The sequence below is a fragment of the Lontra canadensis genome, unplaced genomic scaffold, assembly GCF_010015895.1.
Source record: "Lontra canadensis isolate GAN:19392208 unplaced genomic scaffold, GSC_riverotter_1.0 scaffold128, whole genome shotgun sequence".
Taxonomy (NCBI): domain Eukaryota; kingdom Metazoa; phylum Chordata; class Mammalia; order Carnivora; family Mustelidae; genus Lontra; species Lontra canadensis.
The window spans coordinates 3,227,954-3,241,929 of NW_022631122.1; the positions used below are offsets into that span (position 1 = coordinate 3,227,954).

At 39.1% G+C, this 13,976-nt stretch overlaps 1 pseudogene; it reads right to left on the minus strand.

The window, feature by feature from the left end:
- Window positions 1-9,068: 9,068 nt before the first annotated feature.
- On the minus strand, window positions 9,069-9,898 carry LOC116857904 (annotated as a pseudogene).
- Between the last annotated feature and the right edge of the window lie 4,078 nt (window positions 9,899-13,976).

The window sequence follows — 13,976 nt, forward strand, 5'->3', positions numbered from 1 at the left end:
CCAAGAATGATTCAGGGTCATTTTTCTGAACATCACTTCTTTTTAAACAAGAAAGAGGGCAAATCCATATTGACTCCAAAAGACATAGACCAGTGGGTTCATTTATTACAATATCATGCTCCTCTCATTCTATCTTTCTCCCCATCAAAGCAGAATACATATATAGAATTCTAATTAAGTGAAACATTGAATGATTAAGATTTTCCTCTAACAGAAAAATAGGGACTTTAGCTAAGAGGGGTAACTGAATAAATATATACATTTCCACTCCTTCATTACATCACATTAAAGTAACAATGAGAGGATCTTTAAAAAAAAAAAAAACATAAGGAAAAGAAGGAGAGAAAAGATAATACCTATAGCATTTAGGAAAGTGGAAAGCAGAAATTATACGTGATGCCTGGCATAGACTCAGGGATGTAGTCTAACCCTAAACCAGCAAGGGGAAAGTAACCAGGATACCACAAATTCTCAAGAACTGGAAGCATAATATACCTCTGCATGCAAAGGCTGAAGGACAAAGACAGGGCTGAATTCTATTTAAGGAGCAAGTAGAGCCCTGATCATCTACCTGCTTCTTAAGGTCTTGGCAATCTAGAGGTTTCTTCTCTGGGGTAAAATGTAGTGTCTCTGGGAAGGAGCTCTCCATACGTAGAGTTCTGAAAACACCAGCAATACGTGATCATTTATATAGTGAATATGAGATCTCCCACTTCTCCTCCCATTTGGTTACAAAAAGGATAGCAGACACTCCGGCAGGAGATAAGAAGATTCTCCTCTGGAGACAATCTCACCTGCCCAAATGAACAAAGTCTAAAGATGTTGGTATCAGAGTAGGGAGGCGGGCAGTTTCCAGAAAACTGACACAGCCAGATCACCTTTCAAGGAAGCACAAACACAGAGCTTCTAACAGCTTTTAGAGGCTCCATTTATTAACAGAAAGAGGCAGCTAAGGGTCACCAGACATCGGAGAAAACTTTCTAACATGAAAGGCAGACACCAGAGCAAACAGACAAATAAAAGCAACAGTGTGAGGAGATAAAACCTTCAAAAACCCATCCTGAGTATCCTCAAAGAGATAAAAGCTGACTGTTATTTTCATGAAATGAGAACTCGGTCCAGAAAGATAGTTCTTTAAAATTAAAAATATGAGAGCAGAGCTTTAAAAAAAAATCTTCATTAGACGAGTAAGAAGACAAAGTTGAGTATAATGAGTTTAGCTTTATTTGGGGGGAAAATAAAGCTAAAGGAAAAAGAATTGGAACAAAATGTTGAAAAGCAGGAAGATTAGAAGAGGCTGAATACCAAAATAATCAGAATTCCAGAGAGAGAGAGAGAGAGAGAAACAGAGGCAGAGAGAGAGAGACAGGGACAGGAAAACTGTCAGAAAAAGAATAGACACCAAGGAGAAGAAGGAAGAGGAGAGGAGGGAGGGGGAGGAAAAGGGAAGGAAGAAGGAGGGGAATGAGGAGGAGAGGATGAGGAGGGAAGGGGATGAGGGGGAGGAGAGGGAGAAGGAGAAGTGTTCCCACAATTGAAAGACATAACTTTCTGTATTGAAGCAGATGAAAATAAACATGGAGCAAGGCACACCATCTTGGAAATTTGGAAGATAGAACAAAGAGAATATTCCAATAGTTTCCAAAAAAGGAAAAAAAAAAAAGATTTACAAAGCATGAAGAATCAGTGTGGTTTCAGACTTATCAATGGCAACACCAGGAACTAGAGAAAAATGGAGGACTATGTTCTAAACCTGAAAGGAAAAATTATTTCCAAGAAAGAATCCTATACTCCACCAACCCCAATGGATCCCTTATCAGGAACGTATTAGAAGATAGGTGGCACCAAAATGAGAGAGTATTTTTAAAACAAGAACTAAGAAAGGTATGGGAATCTAAGAAATGGGGGTTCAACCCAATAAAAAAGGCAAAACAATTTTCATGTTGAAGGTGAAGGGAGACCCCAGGTTGACAATAGCACACGCTGGCCAGAGACAACCACTCAATGTAGCAGCAAGAAGCAAGTTCTAGGAGAAAAGACTCCAAGCAGATAAAATTTGTAGAACGCTTGGGGCTTTAAGGTTACTAAAGCAGGAATAAACAACAGAGAGAGCTTAAGGATCATTTAACTACATAGAAAACTAAAACAACTCAGAAAGCAATTATTAACTTCAGAGAAAGCAAATATTACACCAGAAGGGAAAATTTATCGCAGCATACACACACACACACACACACACACACACACACACACACGGCTATGCTATGAATAGCATTTATTTAAAGTCATAAAAATGTAAATGCTGAATATTGATCTAACCAAAGTGGTATAACTATTTGGGGAGGATGGGGTGAAGGAGAGGATAAGAAATGTGCTGATATAAAGAAAAACGAAAGGAGAAATTACAGAATGCTTAAATCCCCCAGAATGGAGAAGTAACAGAATAAATATATTTTTTAGAGATATGAAAGCCACCAAAAGAAGTAACTATGACAATTGAAAGGGACTACCTCTGAAGAGATTGGAACAGGGGCACCAGAGGCAGGAGACTGCTGGGATTCATAGGAAGACTTATAGAATCACTTGACCCTTTAAACAACATGCGTGTGAAAATTCCAACTTCGAAGTCAATTTTTAAAGAGTCATCAGACACACACATATATGCAAATACAGGCTACCTCCAAAACAGAAAAGCAGACCTCTACCTAGAGAAAAAGGGAAGTAGGGGAAGTGGTTTGTCTGGAACCAAAAAGGATGAGAAGACATCATGGAAAATGAGAGAGATCAGCATCACAAATAAGAAGGAGACATCAAAGTAGAATTTTCATCCTTCCAACACCCGTCTAGGGCTTTCAACTTTGGAAGAGCACACATGGACTCCGTGTTGACTCCCCTTCCTTCCACCCCCACCATTAGCCACCAGAACAGCGTTTGCCAATCATCTGCATTACAAGTCTCACTTCAACAGGTGTTGACATGGAATAGTTGATTACGGATATGGAGTAAGAAGCAGAGTCATGGCAAGGAAAGGGAGAGGAAAAGCCAGCATTTACATGTTGTACAATTCATACCCACGAAGAAATCCACAAAGACCAACTGTTGACTAGTGACTGATAGGTGCAGACCTAATATCTGTTATCGGTAAAGAGCTCTCCCCCACCCTGGCCCTTTCTCCCTCATTACACCAGCAGAGGGATGGGTTTAGAAGGATGGGATACCCCTCTCACAGGCGCTTGTCCAGCAGAGAAGTCTGTCCATAGGAGCTTGGTTTCAGAATGTCCCAAAAATTCCCTCAGAACCTCGGAAAATGCCTCCTCACATCAAGAACTCCACAAGCTGTGTTTCTTTCTCTGCTGAAACAATCCCATTACAAGAAAACAATCTTAAATGAGTTCTTCTCACCAAACTGAAAAGTTTTGACACTGATGAAGGTCATTCAAACAAGATGGGATAGCAGAGTGGTGCAAACCAACATTCACTTGTTTGTATTCACTTGTTTGTGTTTTTTCTCTCCCCACCCCTCAAAAAGAGATTTATTTCTTTTCATCGTTCTGGGCTTGCCTCATGATATTTATTAATTGGAATATAATTGACATATAACCTTGTGGAAGTTGAAGGAGCACAACCTGTTGATGTGAGTATTTATATATTGCAATATGATTATGACAGTAGGATTAATTAACACTTCTACTACCTCACATAATTATTTACTTTTTGTGGTGGAACATGTAAGATCTAGTCTCTTAGCAACTCTGAAGTCCACAACAAAGTGTTGTTGGCTACGGTTACTATGCCGTGCATTAGATCTCCAGATCTTACTCATCTTCGATTTGCAAGTTTGTACCCTTTCACTAACGTTTTCCCAGTTCCTCTACCTCCATGCCCGGGTTGAAGCGCACTCGGAGAATTCCTCTCCAACACCCTCTGAGTCTTAGTCCTCTCTTTCCCATATTCCTACATTTCAATGCTGCCTGTGAATTCTGATCACATAGTCCCTTGAGAGAGGCATTTATACCACTGATTAGCTATAGTTGTGTGGCTCTTTCTGGGGCTACAAGGAAGCAATCCATTGCTTTTCATTAAATGTCAATTTGATTAAGTGATAGGAGATCAATGCTATAGTTTTTATCTGTGGATTCTTGTGGGGAGGTCCCATGGATTGCTTCGAGAACTTGACCTCCCTCTAGACCTCTGACTTGTGTAACTCCCGAGAAGTACTTAACTTCTTTCTCATCTATGAAAGGGAAATAGTTCTGAGGCTGTCATGAGTCTGCAATGAAATAATGACCATAAAATCCTCAGCCTAGAGTCCTCACACAGTGCTGAGTAGAATAATCTAATGCCTTTCCCTCTGAGGCCATGCTATAGAGAGGTCCCAAAGACAACCAACAACCCCAGCTCTGGGGAGCAGGATAAACACAAGACTCAGACCAAAGCATTAAGGCATTTGCATTCTGGCCACTCACTTCCTGCCTGACTCTACCTGCTCTCACCCCCAGAGAGCAAACGCCCCAAATGCAAGTTCTGCCCTGCCCTTCCAAAGAAAGGCAAGGAGCAAAAAGGGCCCAGTCTGTACTACAGACAGTAATAGGATTCCAGCATCTAATGGAGGCAGAGTTTGTGGTCCACCACAAACAGGGTTATTCAAAAGGTAATCTAGAAATCTCAAGGAGAGGCTCCTCCACCCTGCCAGACAAATGGCCCCTTTCCTCTGTAATCTTAGTTCAGAGTCACGGGTCTCCTTCCAGCTAACTCACAAAGCCAAACAAAATGCTTTGAGCCAATTCCTCTTTGAAAGGGGCAGCTGAGGGGCACTTGGGTGGCTCAGTGGGTTAAAGCCTTTGCTTTTGGCTCAGGTCATGGTCCCAGAGTCCTGGGATTGAGCCCCACATTGGGCTCTCTGCTCAGCAGGGAGTCTGCTTACTCCTCTCGCTCTGCCTACTTGTGATCTCCGTCTGTCAAATAAATAAATAAAATCTTTAAAAAAAAAAAAAGAAAGAAAGAAAGAAAGAAAGGGGCAGCTGCTCAGGTGATGTGCGGTGCAAGCCATTTAGGCTGGCCCGGGGTCCTACCAGGACTACTGGGGAAAGTGCTCTGCTCTCAGCCACTCACAGCCAAAGGTTAAGATGGGCACGGGCTCAGAAATGGGAGGGAAATCACTGTCTTCATTTTTATCCCCCTGGCAGAAGGGAAGTTATAAAAGCCGCTTTCTGAGCAGTGAACCAGAAATGAGTTCATCTCTCCTGCTACTTAGTTGTGTTTCCCCAGGCAAACCATGGTATCTTTGAGTCTCTTCAGTGAGGAAAAGAAGTGGGATTAGGTCTGTGAAAACCCTTTCCACATTAGGGTTCTTTTCTGCAAACATCTCTACCTCATAAATATTCTGCTACGCATGAGACAGCGGAAGGAAACAGATCAGCTACTGTCACAGGATTATGGAAACTTTCCATCTTCTCCAAGTTTTGCATTTCAGCTAAAGCTTAAGTACCAAACAATAGTTGTCAAGAAACTTCTCATTTAAAGTCAGGTCCGAGACCCTCTATGCAAGGCTGCAAAGGGTAAAGTAGAGAGCCACTTTTACCAGTGTTGACTATTATTTACTCCTAAGCTTTATTTAAAATTTCACTGGAGGGGCGCCTGGGTGGCTCAGTGGATTGAGCTGCTGCCTTCGGCTCAGGTCATGATTTCGGGTCCTGGGATCGAGCCCTGAATCAGGCTCTCTGCTCAGCAGGGAGGCTGCTTCCCTTCCTCTCTCTGCCTACTTGTGATCTCTCTCTCTCTGTCAAATAAATAAATAAAATCTTAAAAAAAATTTTTTTCACTGGGGCTTAGAGTGAGGGCTTCTTTAAAAAGGGAACCTAGGTGGCTCAGTCAGTTAAGCATCCGCCTTCAGCTCAGGTCATGATCTAAGGGTCCTGGGATCCTGGGATCCAGTCTCATATCCAGCTCCCTGCTCATCAGGGATTCTGCTTCTCCCTCTGCCTCTGCTCCTCTCCCGCTTGTGCTCGTGCTCTTTCTCTCTCAAATAAATAAATAAAATATTTTAAAAAGGGTGGGGGTTATGTGCCATAGGTTCCTCCTCCTCGCATCTTTCTCATAGGTGGGGAAATGCTTTCCCCTCATTTTAAGGCAGGTGAGCTGCCTGATGACGAGCCTCAAAACAACAACTCAGAGAGATTGACAGGGGCTCCTGAAGTTTGAAGGACTCAGGGACTGCCATGCACATCTGAGTAAAGCCAAAGGCAAGAGGGTTGGACTGGAAGAAGGGGGCAGAAAGAAGGAAGAATTAAATTGAGAATGGCCCATGGTGTGTACGTGTTTTCCAAACGCCCACTCTGGACCCCACAATAGGAACCAGCCATAGATCTTTAAAAAGACTGTCCCCAAAAGCTTCCTACCAGAGGAAGTCAGTCTCATCGGGAAGAGGCTGCACCATGCCATCAGAGGTAGGTGGTTGGGATATTGTAAGTGGCCATCCAGAAAAGGTATTACCTAAGTTAGTGAACTGTAGCCAGAGATTCCTACTAGGGAAATTTCTGTGGAACACACAAATAGGTCCCCTGAAAAGGGGCTGGCAACTGCACACCTACACCCAGAAGGGGATGCCAGATGCAAATGTCCTATTCCATAAGAGCCCCACAAGGGCTCTGGCCCCCTAAGGGCCAGAAGCCACTACTAGGAAGGTATATGACTGGACAAACATATACCAAACACACTGCCTTCCTCCCTCTTCCCACTACAGATTTCTTGAGGCTGTCACAATGACAGGGAGGGATGAAGAGGTTTTTTTGCCAATATTTTCTTATGAAAATTTTCAGACTTTCAGCAAAAGTTGAAAAAAGTTTATTGTGAACCCCTATAGACCCACCATCTATCTTTCTCACATAACTATCTATCCCTCTATCCATTCATTACTCCCTCTTAGTTTCATGCATTTCAAAGTGAACTGTAGACATCAATATACATCTCCTAATACCTCAGCATGCATTAACTAGGGGTTCGGTACAGTTTTACATGCAATGAAATCATAAATCTTAAGTATATGTTTGTTGAGTTTTGACAAATGCATATGTATAACCCAAAACTCATAAAATAAATAACATTACCGTAACCCCCCAAAGTCCCCTTCATGTTTTTTATCAGTCAATCCCCTCCCACTTTTAGATTTTTTTCAAGCACAGATTGGGTTAGCCAAATTTTAGAATTCCATGTAAATTAAACCATATAGTTTGAGAAGTTCTTTATAGATCTTGGGTATCAGCCCTTTGTCTCTATTTGTGAATATCTTCTCCCATTCCGCGGGTTGCCTCTTTGTTTTGTTGACTGTTTCCTTTGCTGTGCAAAAGCTTTTGATATCGATGAAGTCTGAAAAGTTCATTTTCGCTTTTGTTTCCTTTGCCTTTGGAGACATATCTTGAAAGAGGTTGCTGTGGCCGATGTTGAAGAGGTTACTGCCTATGTTCCTCTAGGATTTTGATAGATTCCTGCCTCATGTTGAGGTCTTTTGTCCATTTTGAGTATTTATTTTTGTGTATGATGTGAGAGAATGGTCGAGTTTCTTTCTTCTACACAGTTTCACTTACCTGTGGAGCATAAGGAATAACACGAGGACACTGGGAGATGGAGAGGAGAAGTGAATTGGGGGAAATTGGAGGGGGAGACAAACCATGAGAGACTGTGGACTCTGAAAAACAAACTGAGGGTTTTGGAGGGGAAGGGGTGGGGGGTTGGGTGAACCTGGTGGTGGGTATTAAGGAGGACACATATTGCATGGAGCACTGGGTATGGTGCATAAACAATGAATTCAGGAACACTGAAAAGAAATAAAGTGAAAAAAATTTTAAAAAACTAAAAAATAAAAAAAAATATAGCAATGACTCCTCATTTCAGCAAAATATTTTTGATAGTCAACACTATTGCTCTACATATCAACAGCTCTTTTACTTGTACTGGTGGCAGATTACAATACTTTGCTTATGCATTCTGTTTATGGACCAGAAGACTGTGTCCAGTTTTTGGCTGTATGAATAAAACTATTATGTTCTTCTACAAGTCTTGTGTGTGTGTATTTTTTTAATATACATTTTCATTGATTAAATACCTACAGTGAAGTGACTGGATTTACAGGGTAAGTATATGCTTACTTTTACAAGGAAATTCTAGAAACTTTCGAACATGATCGTACTTTATATTCCCACCAGTAATATGAGAGAATTTCAGTTGCTCCACATTCTTGCTAACATTATTGTTTAATCTTTCTAAACAACCATTTGGTGGGTGTGAGTGGTATCTTGTTCTTGTCGTGGTTTAATTTATATTTCTTTTTTCTTTAAGATTTTATTTATTTTTTTGATGGAGAGAGACACAGCAAGAGAGGGAACACAAGCAGGGGGAGTGGGAGGGGGAGAAACAGGCTTCCCACTGAGCAGTGAGCCTGACGCAGGGCTCAATCCCAGGACCCTGAGACCATGACCTGAGCCTAAGGCAGCTGCTTAACTACTGAGCCACCCAGGTTCCCCTTAATTTATATTTCTTTGATGAGTAATCTCGTTGAGCATTTGTTCCCACTTGTGTATCATCCTTGTAAAGTGTCTCCTGAAATCTTTTCTTCTTCTAGAGGGTGGTTTTTGTTGTTGTTGCCATTGTTGTTTTATCTTTTTATTGTCAGATTATAAAAAATCCTCCCATACCCTCAAATCTAGTCCTTTGTCAGAAAATGAGTTTATAAATATTTCTTCCCAGTCTTTGGCTTGCATATTCATTGTCTTAATGTATCTTTTGATTAGCAGAAGTTCATATCAATATTTCTGGTAGATCCTGCGTCAGTTGTTACAAGGTGTATTTTCAAAAATTGTGTTTATTTCATCCAAGTTGTTGAATCTGCCACCATAAAGTTGTTCATGATAATCTCTTTTTTTCAGGTTTTATATATTTATTCATAAAATGATGCAACTGTGGAATGATGCATTTTTAGCACTATGAAATCCAATGTCTTGAAATCCTTTCTTCCCGCAATTCTGTTTATTACCGTGTTGTAATCCTGAAGAAATTTTCTTATCTGAAGTTTTTCATGCATTCAGGTATTTTGCATGTCTGATGTGGTCAGTAACATAGGCTGCAATGAAGTAGTAGCTATGATCATAACCCTCTTGTAATCGGAAAACAAAAGGGACTTTCTTTTCTGTACTGACAGCTAAGAAGTTATCCGGTAGTAACTGTCTATCCGAGGCCACTGGTCACTTTTCCTGGATCAAGTAGTATGTCCAGCTGAACACCTGGATAGGACTTCACAAGATGTGTAGCATCATCAGCCTTCCATTTACTTTGATCTGTTCCCAAATATCCACTAAAGACTTTTTCCCCCCAAGGACAGAGCACTGAGTTGCAAATTGGAGCAAATGCTGACACAGATTTGGACTTTCCATTCTTCAAAGCCCATATCAGAGTTCTGTGGCCTCCCCTAGAGTGGCCAAAAATAGACCTCCATTGCAAAATTGGCATTTATGAGTTGGGGAAGCTCTGTAGTTACATAAGAGTACATTCTATAGTTAGTTTTCCAAGGATTTTCAGTGGCATCCACTTCAAAACCCAGCAAGAGTGCCAAAGTCCCAGCTCTTGTCTTCTCCTATAATACTGCAGCCAGGAGGGCTGTCATCTAGAGAAAGGACAACGAGGCTATGTTCAGTGGCAGCTTAATGATAACCAGACTTTGATATAAAATTTTGTTCCATGCATGTTAAACCAGATAGCCATGCAGTGCAGGACATTTTCCAGTTTCTGCCTCGGGTGGTAAGTAGATAGCAAATTTCACTTTGCAGTTCAGTTCAACACTGTCATGTTCAAAAACGTTCTGCAATCCTCCAAAGCACGTGGTGCTGGAAATCTGTTTCAGGGCCATGTTTCTCCTGACCACTGCTACTTGCTTTTTTTTTTTCCGCACCAAAGGATGGATGATCCTCGGCTATGGGAGGCAGGCAGGGAAATGAGCAGCAGCTGGAGTGGAAAGGTGAGGCCTCATCATCTAAACTTGTTCAGAATACTCTTATCTTCCTTGTGTCCACAGGATCTGTAGTGATAATCCCTCTTTCACTTCCGATATGGAGAATTAGTGTTTTCTCCCCTTTTTTGTATGATCAGCGTAACTAGTGGGTTACTAATTTCAATCTTTTCAAAGAGCCGATTGCCTTGTTACAAAATAATTGCTTGGTTGATTTTCTTTCTTTTCTGTTTTCATTTGTCCGGCCTCTACACTTTTATTTTTATAATTTCCTTCCTACTACTTTCCTCAGGTTTCCTTGCCTTTTTTGTTCCACCTCTCTTCTTCAGGTCATTAATTTTAGACTTTCCCCTTTTTCTATTATAAGCACATATAGCTATAAAGTTCCCTGTAAGACCTACTATGGTTGTATTCTATAAATGTTGATACGTTCTATTTATTATCATTCAGATTACAATGTTTTCTATATCCTCCTGTGATTTATTTTTCTGTGACCCATGGTTTACATTTCATCTCCAAATAGTTGAGACTTTCCTAGATATCTTATTGTTAATTTCTATTTTAATTTTATTGTGGTCCAGGAACATACACGGATGGTTTCAATTTGATTTAAACTATTGCATCTTGTTTTATGACCCAAACTATGATCTATGCTGGTGAATACCATAAGCACTTGGAAAAATATGTGTGTTCTGTGGTTGGTGGGTATGGTCTTCTGTAAGTTTGTTCACATTGGTTGATAGTGCAGTACTGTTCAACTGTGTCTTCACTAAGTTTCCTCTAGTGGATGGATTGATTGGTTCAGGGATAGGTATTAAAATCACCAATAAACATTGTGGATTGTCTATTACTGCCTCGTGTAGATTGAGGCTCTGTTCGTAGGTACTTTCTTTTTATCTTTTTTTTTTTCAAATTTTTTATAACATATGTGGTAAAATTGATTGAAGGCATAGAATTTAGGGATTCATCACTTACATATACTCATATACTCATATACTTACATATACTCATCCCAAGGTACTTACTTTTCTTTAATGTCTATGTCTTCCTGATGAATTGACTCTTTTACTATCATGAAAGATCTTTCTTTTTCTTGACTTGTGACACACTTTACTTCATATTAATATAGCTACTTCAGACTTCTATCACTTCATTTTTAGAGTGTATTTTTACAACATGTTTATTTAAAGCTATCTGTATTTTTATATTTAAAGTGAATCTCTTATAGACAGCATAGCATTGGGTCTTGGGTTTTTTAATCAATTCTGGCAATCTTGACATATTAATTGGAGTGTATAATTCATTAACAGTTAATGTTATTAAATATTGATTTACTGGTGATTGATGTGATTGGAGTTAGGTCCATCATTTGCTTTTTGTTTGTTTTGGTATTTTGTTTGTTTTCTGTTTGCCCTCCCAGCTTTTTCCCTTTTTCTTTTTGGTTTGGTATTTTGTTTGTTTTCTGTTTGCCCTCCCAGCTTTTTCCCTTTTTCTCTGACTTCTTTTGGAATACTTAAATATTTTTTATGATTCCATTTTAAAATATCCATTGAATTTTAGATATGTCTCCTTTCATCATTTCCCATTGATTATGCTATGCATTAAAATATGCAAGGGAGGATAAGTTTTAAATTGGATGACATTTTTAAATTTTGCAATTAAATGGGACAGGATTTCTTAAACCTTACAATTGTTCAGAAAAAGTATGGGATGCCAAAGACTTGTTCCAATGGATGAGTAAGAATCAATCCCAGAGCAACTTGGAAGGGTGAGGGAAGAAATGAGTCATTTCTGACTGTTCCTTAGTAGATCCAATGCATTTGAGAAATTTTATATAAAGTTATTTTTATTTTTTATAATAGTTACAATCACTACAGTTATTCCCAGATGAGAAAATAAAAGCAGAGGAAGCTGATAGTGAGAAAGCAAGAATCATTGAGAATTGCCTTAATGCCTCACTTTACATTTGAGAAATATGTCAGCATGATAGCTTTCCACACAAAGGATTGAAGGGTTTTCCCTCTGTTACACTTCCTGTTACATTCTGGATGAAAAATATTTTTTTCTCTCCATGGGAACCTAGTAGAGATATTTGAGAACAATGCCAGCTCTAGACCAAAGTCTGATATGAGTGGAAATGTATTTCATTTCCTTTTTTTCTTTTCCAAATTTCCCTTTTGCCAGCTGAGAAAGAGGTGAAAAAAATTGACATTAATTAAACCTCTACTATGGTCCCAGCTCTGTGTATGGACTTTATACACATTACCTCATTCAATCCCCAAAACTATCCTATCAGGTAGTTACTATTACTTCTGCCATTTTACACAAAACATAAAGCTCACAAAATCCAGGAACTGTGTCCAAACTGAGTTAGAAGTCATTGAATCATCAGGAAATTTTTTAAAATTGGCATGTAAATAGCACTTCTAGAAATGTCTCTTGAGGCAATTCTTATACTGATGTCCAAAGACATTTACAGTAATATTTTCCACCAAGTTGTTTACAATAATGGAAAGCTGAAAGCAGGCTAAATGCCCATCATTAGAAGAATGAGGTTAGTTATTCTATTATTATTCCATAATATAGAACTCTGCACAGATGTTGATGGATAACATTAAGTTACAAAATTACATGAGCCCAAGAGACATGTTCAAGAATATTCATCATGTTTGTACATAAACACAAATAGGAAGGAAAAAGCACAGGTTATCTGAAGTGGTTATTTATTGGGCAAAGGGGAGAAGAATGGAAGAGGATTTGTAGTTTTAATATGTTCCAATATTGCATGGTGTCATCAATAGCCTGGGTAATTTTTATAAGTATATTTATGGTTGGCATGATTAGTAGTAGGTAAAAAGACAACAGAATTGCTTTAATAGAATCCTTCCTTTTACCACAGCTCATTTCTATAGCTAGAACCTTCCCAGACTCTGAAGAAGGAGAACTCTAGAACCAGAAGACAGCAATATGGATGCTGGTGCCATAGGGTTGGAGAAGGTAGATCTGGGCAGCCGGATTTGACAGCAGCCCTGCACAGCAACCTCGGGGAATCTTGCAATTGACAGAGTGCTCAATCAATGAATTCAATCGAAAAGCAGACCTATACCAGTTGTGACTTAGAAATAAAGGTTACTTATATCATCAATAATAACGTATAAGTCACATATAACAAAAGAAGCCATTCTACACTCTTCAAGATAAGCAAAAACTTTTAAATCTAATAATAACACTGAGTAAAGCCAAAACCAAAATGAGCTGTCCAACGTCACTTATAGGAACACCAATTATTACAATCGCTTTAAACAGTTTGTCGATGCCTGGTTAAGTTGGAGACAAGCCTGCCCCACACATTAGCAATGCCACATACGTAAGAGATTCTTTTTAAGAGACCCACGCAGGAATACAGATGGCAATACTGTAGTACTTATGGTGTGCTATGTCCATATGGTAGAATATTAGTCAGCAGGGAAATTAAATAGACTAGAGCTACCCATTTCAATATGGATCAATCTTGGAAAGATAAAAATGAGCACAGGAAGCATCAGCTGTATCTGCGATGTTTTATTTTGCCAAAAAAAAAGGTGGGGGGGAAACACTGAATCACAAAACAAAAATAAAAGAATCTGAAATCTACATAGAAAAATATCCATATTTTTGAGACTTTGAGGATGGATACATAAGTGTCAGTTGTGTTAGTCTCTATCTTTTCTGTATTTTTGAAGAATTTAATAGGAAGAAAAAAGACTAAAGACATAGGAAAGAATATTCTGAGAAAATACACCAAAATTTTAGTGATTGTTTCTAAATCTTAAGAGTCTAAGTGATCTTAATTTTCCTTTTTATATTTTTCTATGTGTTTTATTTGTATATATGAAACATGTATTTAATTTATAACAATAAAAGTGGGTTATTTTAAAGTTAATATATACAATTTCTGTGACATATGATGAAACTATGAAATACAGGTGCAGCAAAAAGA